We start from the raw sequence: 6,000 nt of genomic DNA, 5'->3' as shown, positions 1-6,000 counted from the left end.
GCGCACGAATACGAGACACGAGGAGGGACGAGCAGTCGAATCCGAATGGAATGAATACGATACGATAAGTTAGAGATTGAGAATGAAACGAAAGAAGCAACGAACTAGGGATGAGCATCGATAGTCGATGTTTTCAAGACATCTATGTTCGATGTTTTTTACATCGATGTTTTCAACACATCGATGTTTTTGGAGAAGTATTGAGATACCGATGTTTTCCTTTACTGGGGATTAAAAAAGCAGACGAAAAACTGAAAAAAAACATCGACTTTTTCGCAACGATGTAGTCGGTACATCGATGGTTGAAGTCGATGTTACCATCGATGGTTGACCTATCGATGCTCATCCCTAGAACGAACAGCAATAAGCGTGGTCGTACTCTGTAGTTTTAAAATGGCGTCAAAGGGGCATGGCGATTGACTTGGACTGGACTGAAACTAAGGACTGCACTGAATTCATGGGATTGGAATGAAGAGTCGAGCGAGAGTCAAATTCGGTATTTTCATAGATAAAACATATTTTTCCTACAGTCACCCGACAAAGTTGGCTTCCCTGTACTGTTTATAGTACAGAAAGCTGCTAATTGCTGCATATTTATACTTTGCCGCACGGTTTATACTTTGCCGCACGGTTTATACTTTGCCGCACATCAGGATTCCAACCAAACAACACAAAACAGCGTGGTTTTATTATGCACGTAATCCGTGTACGCTTGGAAATAGGTTGGCAACACTTAAAGATAATAATACTATGAACAGCTGATTGACTATTATAACTACGATTTAACCTGTCATTTCGTGTTTATAGTTTTGGTATTTCTGAACTTTCTGGACTTTTCTTTTAAACGTTTTTAAAACATTCCTACGGTCTTAATAAACAAGAAAATACCTTTAAAGCATTTTTTTTAGGCGCGGAAACCACTTCAAATTACAAAAACATACGGAACTATATTCTCAAAAGACGGAGCACATTTCTTGCCGAGGAAAAATAGCGGAGTGATATGGACCACGGGTACTACTTTCTCCAGGGCACCATTTGTGTAATTGTGTTGCTAGCTGAACCTAAAAACGTGTTGTATAGTGTTTGAAAGCAGATAAAACATATTTTTCCTACAGTTACCTAACAGTACATGTTCTCTCACTGATTTGAGAAAGCAAAGTGGCCAATTTACTCATCAGTGAGACAATGTTAACATTGTCTCACTCTAATTACTTTGTCTCACTCCAGATTTGCAGCGTGAAGGCACGAAATAGTGAGTGCGTAACATGCAGTCAACGTCCTATGCGCGCGAAATACGTTGGCAGCACTGGCTGTAAATCAGCTGGTCAGCTGTTGTACTGTTGTATTTGTCACTTCACATTAAATGTTATATTAAAAGTTCACTTCTGTGTAAAAATAGGTTATGTTTCTTCACAAATTATGGTAACAAATTATGGTTTTATGGTAACTGTAGGAAAAGTATAATGTGCAACTCGAGTTCAAAGTACAATTGCCTCACTCGAGAAACAATTCCTCACTCGCCTACGGCTCGTGAGTAAGGATTTCTCTCGAGTGAGTCAATTGCTCACTTTTCCCACTAGTTGCACAAATAACTATTAGGGACTCACTGAGCTAATTTTACTCAATAGTGGTAGGTAGGGTATTTACTCAAGGGAGGTCAGAAAGAGCCTTCGATGACGTCAGCTGTCATATCTCCTCTTGAGGGAACGCCATTACCACAACGAACGATACGAAATCCAGTCATCGGCCTCGTTGGATAGCGTATCGGGCTGATAATCCGAAGGTAAAAAGGTATCGGGTCGAACCCCGCTGACAGCACTAACTTTTTGTCAAAAATCTTTTTCAAATCAGCAAGTTTGGTTGGTTTGGTTAGGCTATGACAGTTTAATTTTTTAATTAAAATAATATAAAATTTTAGGCATTTATAATTTCGTTTTATGAACAAAACTATTTTTTTAGATTAGTAAAAAACCGTCATTCGATTTTTTCATTATCAGCACGTTTGGTTAGTTTGGTTAGGTTATGACAGTTTAATTGAAAAATTTTAAGATTAATCTTATAATTTTTCTTAATTTTATAATTAACTAGGCCTAATAGTGAAGTAAAAATTACGCGCTTTGCTCTCTACTACAACGCTGTTAGCTGAGGAATTTTGAACCAAACTATGATGTCATCGTTGCCTCAGATACAGTATAGAAGAGCCTTCGATGACGTCAGCTGTCAGATCTCTTCTCTTGAGGGAACACCATTACCGCAACGATACGGTATTGGGCCATCGGCCTCGATGGTGTAGTGGAAGCGTTCCTGGCTGATGAATTGAAGGTAGCCGGTTCGATCTCCACCGATAGCAATAACTTTTTGTCAACGATTTAGCTTAGAATGCGATTGCTATCAACCGCTAGTAACTGCTTGCTTTGCTAGTAACTGTAGTAGCCTTTACCCGCGAGAAATGATCTCAAGCTCAAGTGCCTTTTGAAGCATCCCGGATCTGACGTGGACTTTGAATTGGGAGGGAGGGGGGGGGACCACGGCGGATAATTTGTGGCTATAGGGGTGGTGTGATGATGAATGGATAGTTTGGTCAGTTGCAGTTGGCTTCCTGTAGATATTGAATTCTAAGTTACTGTATTTTCTTGTTATAGTGAGAGTGAGATCCAGGAAATTATTAGATTTAGGTATTTCAGTTTCAAGAGTGAATTTCATATTTTTGTGTACATTGTTGAGGTATGTTTTGAATATGTTGATTTTTCTATTGTTACCGTTGAACAATACAAGCGTGTCGTCCACATATCTTCTGTAAAAAACAATTTTGCTGCGTTGGCGGTTCGAGTCTGACCAAAAGTGTTGATTTTCTAGGTTATTCAGAAATAATTCGGAGAGGATACTTGATAGCGGCGATCCCATAGTTAACCCTTCATTTTGTTTATAATATTCGTTCTCAAATGTGAAATAGCTCTGTTTTAGGACACAGCGCACAAAATTTATCAGTTCATTCTTTAGCTTCTGTAGCTAAGGTGGAATGCTTGTCTAAGTTTTTCCTGAGTAAAGTTATTGTTTCGTCTATAGGTACGTTACGTTTGTGAACAGACTAACAATATCAAATGATGCAAGTATATATGAATCTTTTATTTCTATGTTAGATATATGGCTTACTAAGTCTACTGTGTTTTTTATACTATGGTTATTTTCTAAAATAATCTCTCTTCTGATAAAGTATGCTGATTTGTTATTTACTAAGGGCATGACTCCCTTCCTCCTTCTGCCCTGAGCAATAGGGGATCATTGGGATTCACTCTAACCTTTCTTCTCACCTTCATGGGGAAGTTTTCATTCCTTTCTTTCTTTGTTTTTGTTTGTTTCTTTTTTTTCAATTTAAAAACCTGTGCGTATCCTTGGTTATTCCTATTTCTCTATCTACTTCCCTAAACGTCTCAATTGTTTCCTTGTCTCTCATCAAATTTTATTTTCTCATCGAAGACTATCCAAGACTTCTTCCTGTTCCATCCTATTTAAACTCAACACGAAAGGGTACTTGCTGTATTCGGCTATCAACGACAATAGTATTATTTGTATTTCGTTCGCGTCTACCAGTTCGCCTCCTACTATTGCCCGTCCTGGTCGACGTCTTATAGTCTTCACTAAGTCGTTTCCCAATTCCAAGCAAATTTCCCATAATTCTCCCGACTAATTACCCATTATTTCCCGTTAAATTACCCTTTTACACATCAAATTATCCTTTCCCCGCCTAATTTTCCTATGATAAACCACGTTATATGTCTCTCCCACCCAAAACCCCGAATTCCCACCTGTCCCCTTGTGAGTTGCGGTTATTGCTGGTAGTATCACATTTTCGTGAATATCTCGCTTATTTGACGTCGGAAAAATTCTTGCATATTTGTAATCTGCTTAATATTACGGTTAATTTGAGTACCCGCGTGACGTGTTTTGGTAAAAACAGATTTTTGGTCGTTTTTCTGCGTAATGGTCGTTTTCCGCGGAAAAAGAACGTCATTTTCGGAATCAGCGTTGAATTTCGAGTAGAATGAAAAAAATTCAAAAATCGCGTGCAAACCCTAAAATGCATATTTACCATTTTGATTTTGTGCAAATAAAAACTGGTTTAAAACAGTTAAACGTCAATCTTTTCAACTAATCTAAATCCTTATTAGTACAGTAAAAATATGTTTTGACCCAAAAAAAATTAGCACAACCGGGGAATTCGGTACAGATGTTGGGTGTACCTTCCTTTTGAACATACTAAAAGTCCCCTAAAATTGAAGCTGTGCTACGGCCGCCATATTGGAAAATGGCGGCATATTTCTGTATTTTTCGCTATAGTGACTTTATTATTAGAGATACAGGAAAAAGCTAAATATACAAAATGTAGGTCATCTAAAAATACACATTTTTTGTATTTACCATCTTTCTCTAAACCCAACGGGTTTTGAGTTATTTGTTATTAAGTATATTTAGTTTTTTCTATTTATCAAAAATAGGCGAAACACATGGAAATTGACCGTTACTTTCAAGGATTTTGATAATTTATCCTATTTAGTTAAATAGTGTGATACTATAAAATCTAAAAATTTAAGCTCATTTTATGAGTAAAACACCTCCGCCACAGCAAACCTGCAGACTCAGCAAATTTCCATTTGATTGGATGTTTTATTAAAAAATGTATATAAATAAAATTAAGTTCAACAGGTACCTAGGTTTGCTGCTACAGGAAGGTTATTATAGTGTTTTTTTTAATATCAATATCTTACTATAAAATAAAATAACTATTTTCCAAGTTTGATCAAAATATATCTATAAACAAGCAAACTGCAACAGTTAACTAATTCATAAGAATAGCATGAGAGTTTTTAATTTACAATAATCAAATTTGAATCTATACAAATTTTGGTTGTGTTTACTAAAAATATGGCGATTATTCGTCACGATTAGAATATTAACCAAATGGGTTTTCAAAAGGAGATGGAGCCTGTTATTTAAGTAATATTAATTCGTACCAAGCACCGAAAATATTGTATGCAGTAAGGTAATCTACCATATTTTGTAAAGTACGCAATAGTCATATTAATATTTTATCTTATTTTTTATCCATTTAATAGTTAACATTTTAGTATTTTGATGGCACCACCACACTAACTAACTATACTTGACATCCCATTGTAAATTTGGAAGGGTGTTTTTCGTGTCTAGTTCGTGTTGGTGACTAATTAAGCATGGTATTGTTAGTTTTATTTATCAAAAATCGGTGAAACCCATCGCAATCGACGGTTACTTTCAAGGTTTACGACAATTATTCATCCCACTTAGTTGATATCAGAGTGATAGTGGTAGTGTCATCAAAATATTAAAATGTTAATTTATTAAATGGGTACAAATGAGTATAAAATATTAATATGACTATTGCGTAGTTTACAAAATATGGTTGATTTCCTCACTCCATACAATATTTCCGATACTTGGTACGAGTTAATATTACAGTACTTAAATTACTTGCTTCATCTCCTTTTGAAAACCCCGTCGGTTAGTATTCGAATCGTGACGAATAATCGCCATATTTTTAGTAAACACAACCAAAATTTGTATATTTAAATTTGTAAATTGTAAATCTTAAGCTACCATGCTATTATTATGAATTAGTTAATTTGCAGTTTGTTTGTTTATAGATTTATTATGATCAAACTTGGAAAATTAATTATTTTATACTAAGTTATTGATATTTTACTAAAAAAACACACTATAATAACCTACCTGTAGCAGCAAACCTAGGGACATGTTGAATCTGATTTTATTTAAATACAATTAATAAAACATCCAATCAAAAGGAAATTTGCTGAGTCTGCAGGTTTGCTGTGGCAGAGTTGTTTTACTCATAAAATAAGCTTAAATTTTAATATTTTATAGTATCACACTATTTAACTAAATAGGATAAATTATCATAATCCTTTGAAAGTAACGGACAATTTCCATGTGTTTCACCTATTTTTG

Source organism: Macrosteles quadrilineatus, unplaced genomic scaffold (assembly GCF_028750875.1).
Source record: "Macrosteles quadrilineatus isolate MER2022 unplaced genomic scaffold, UCM_ALF_1.0 Scaffold_8__2_contigs__length_117827958, whole genome shotgun sequence".
Taxonomy (NCBI): Eukaryota; Metazoa; Arthropoda; class Insecta; order Hemiptera; family Cicadellidae; genus Macrosteles; species Macrosteles quadrilineatus.
Note: the sequence above shows the minus strand (reverse complement) of the source record.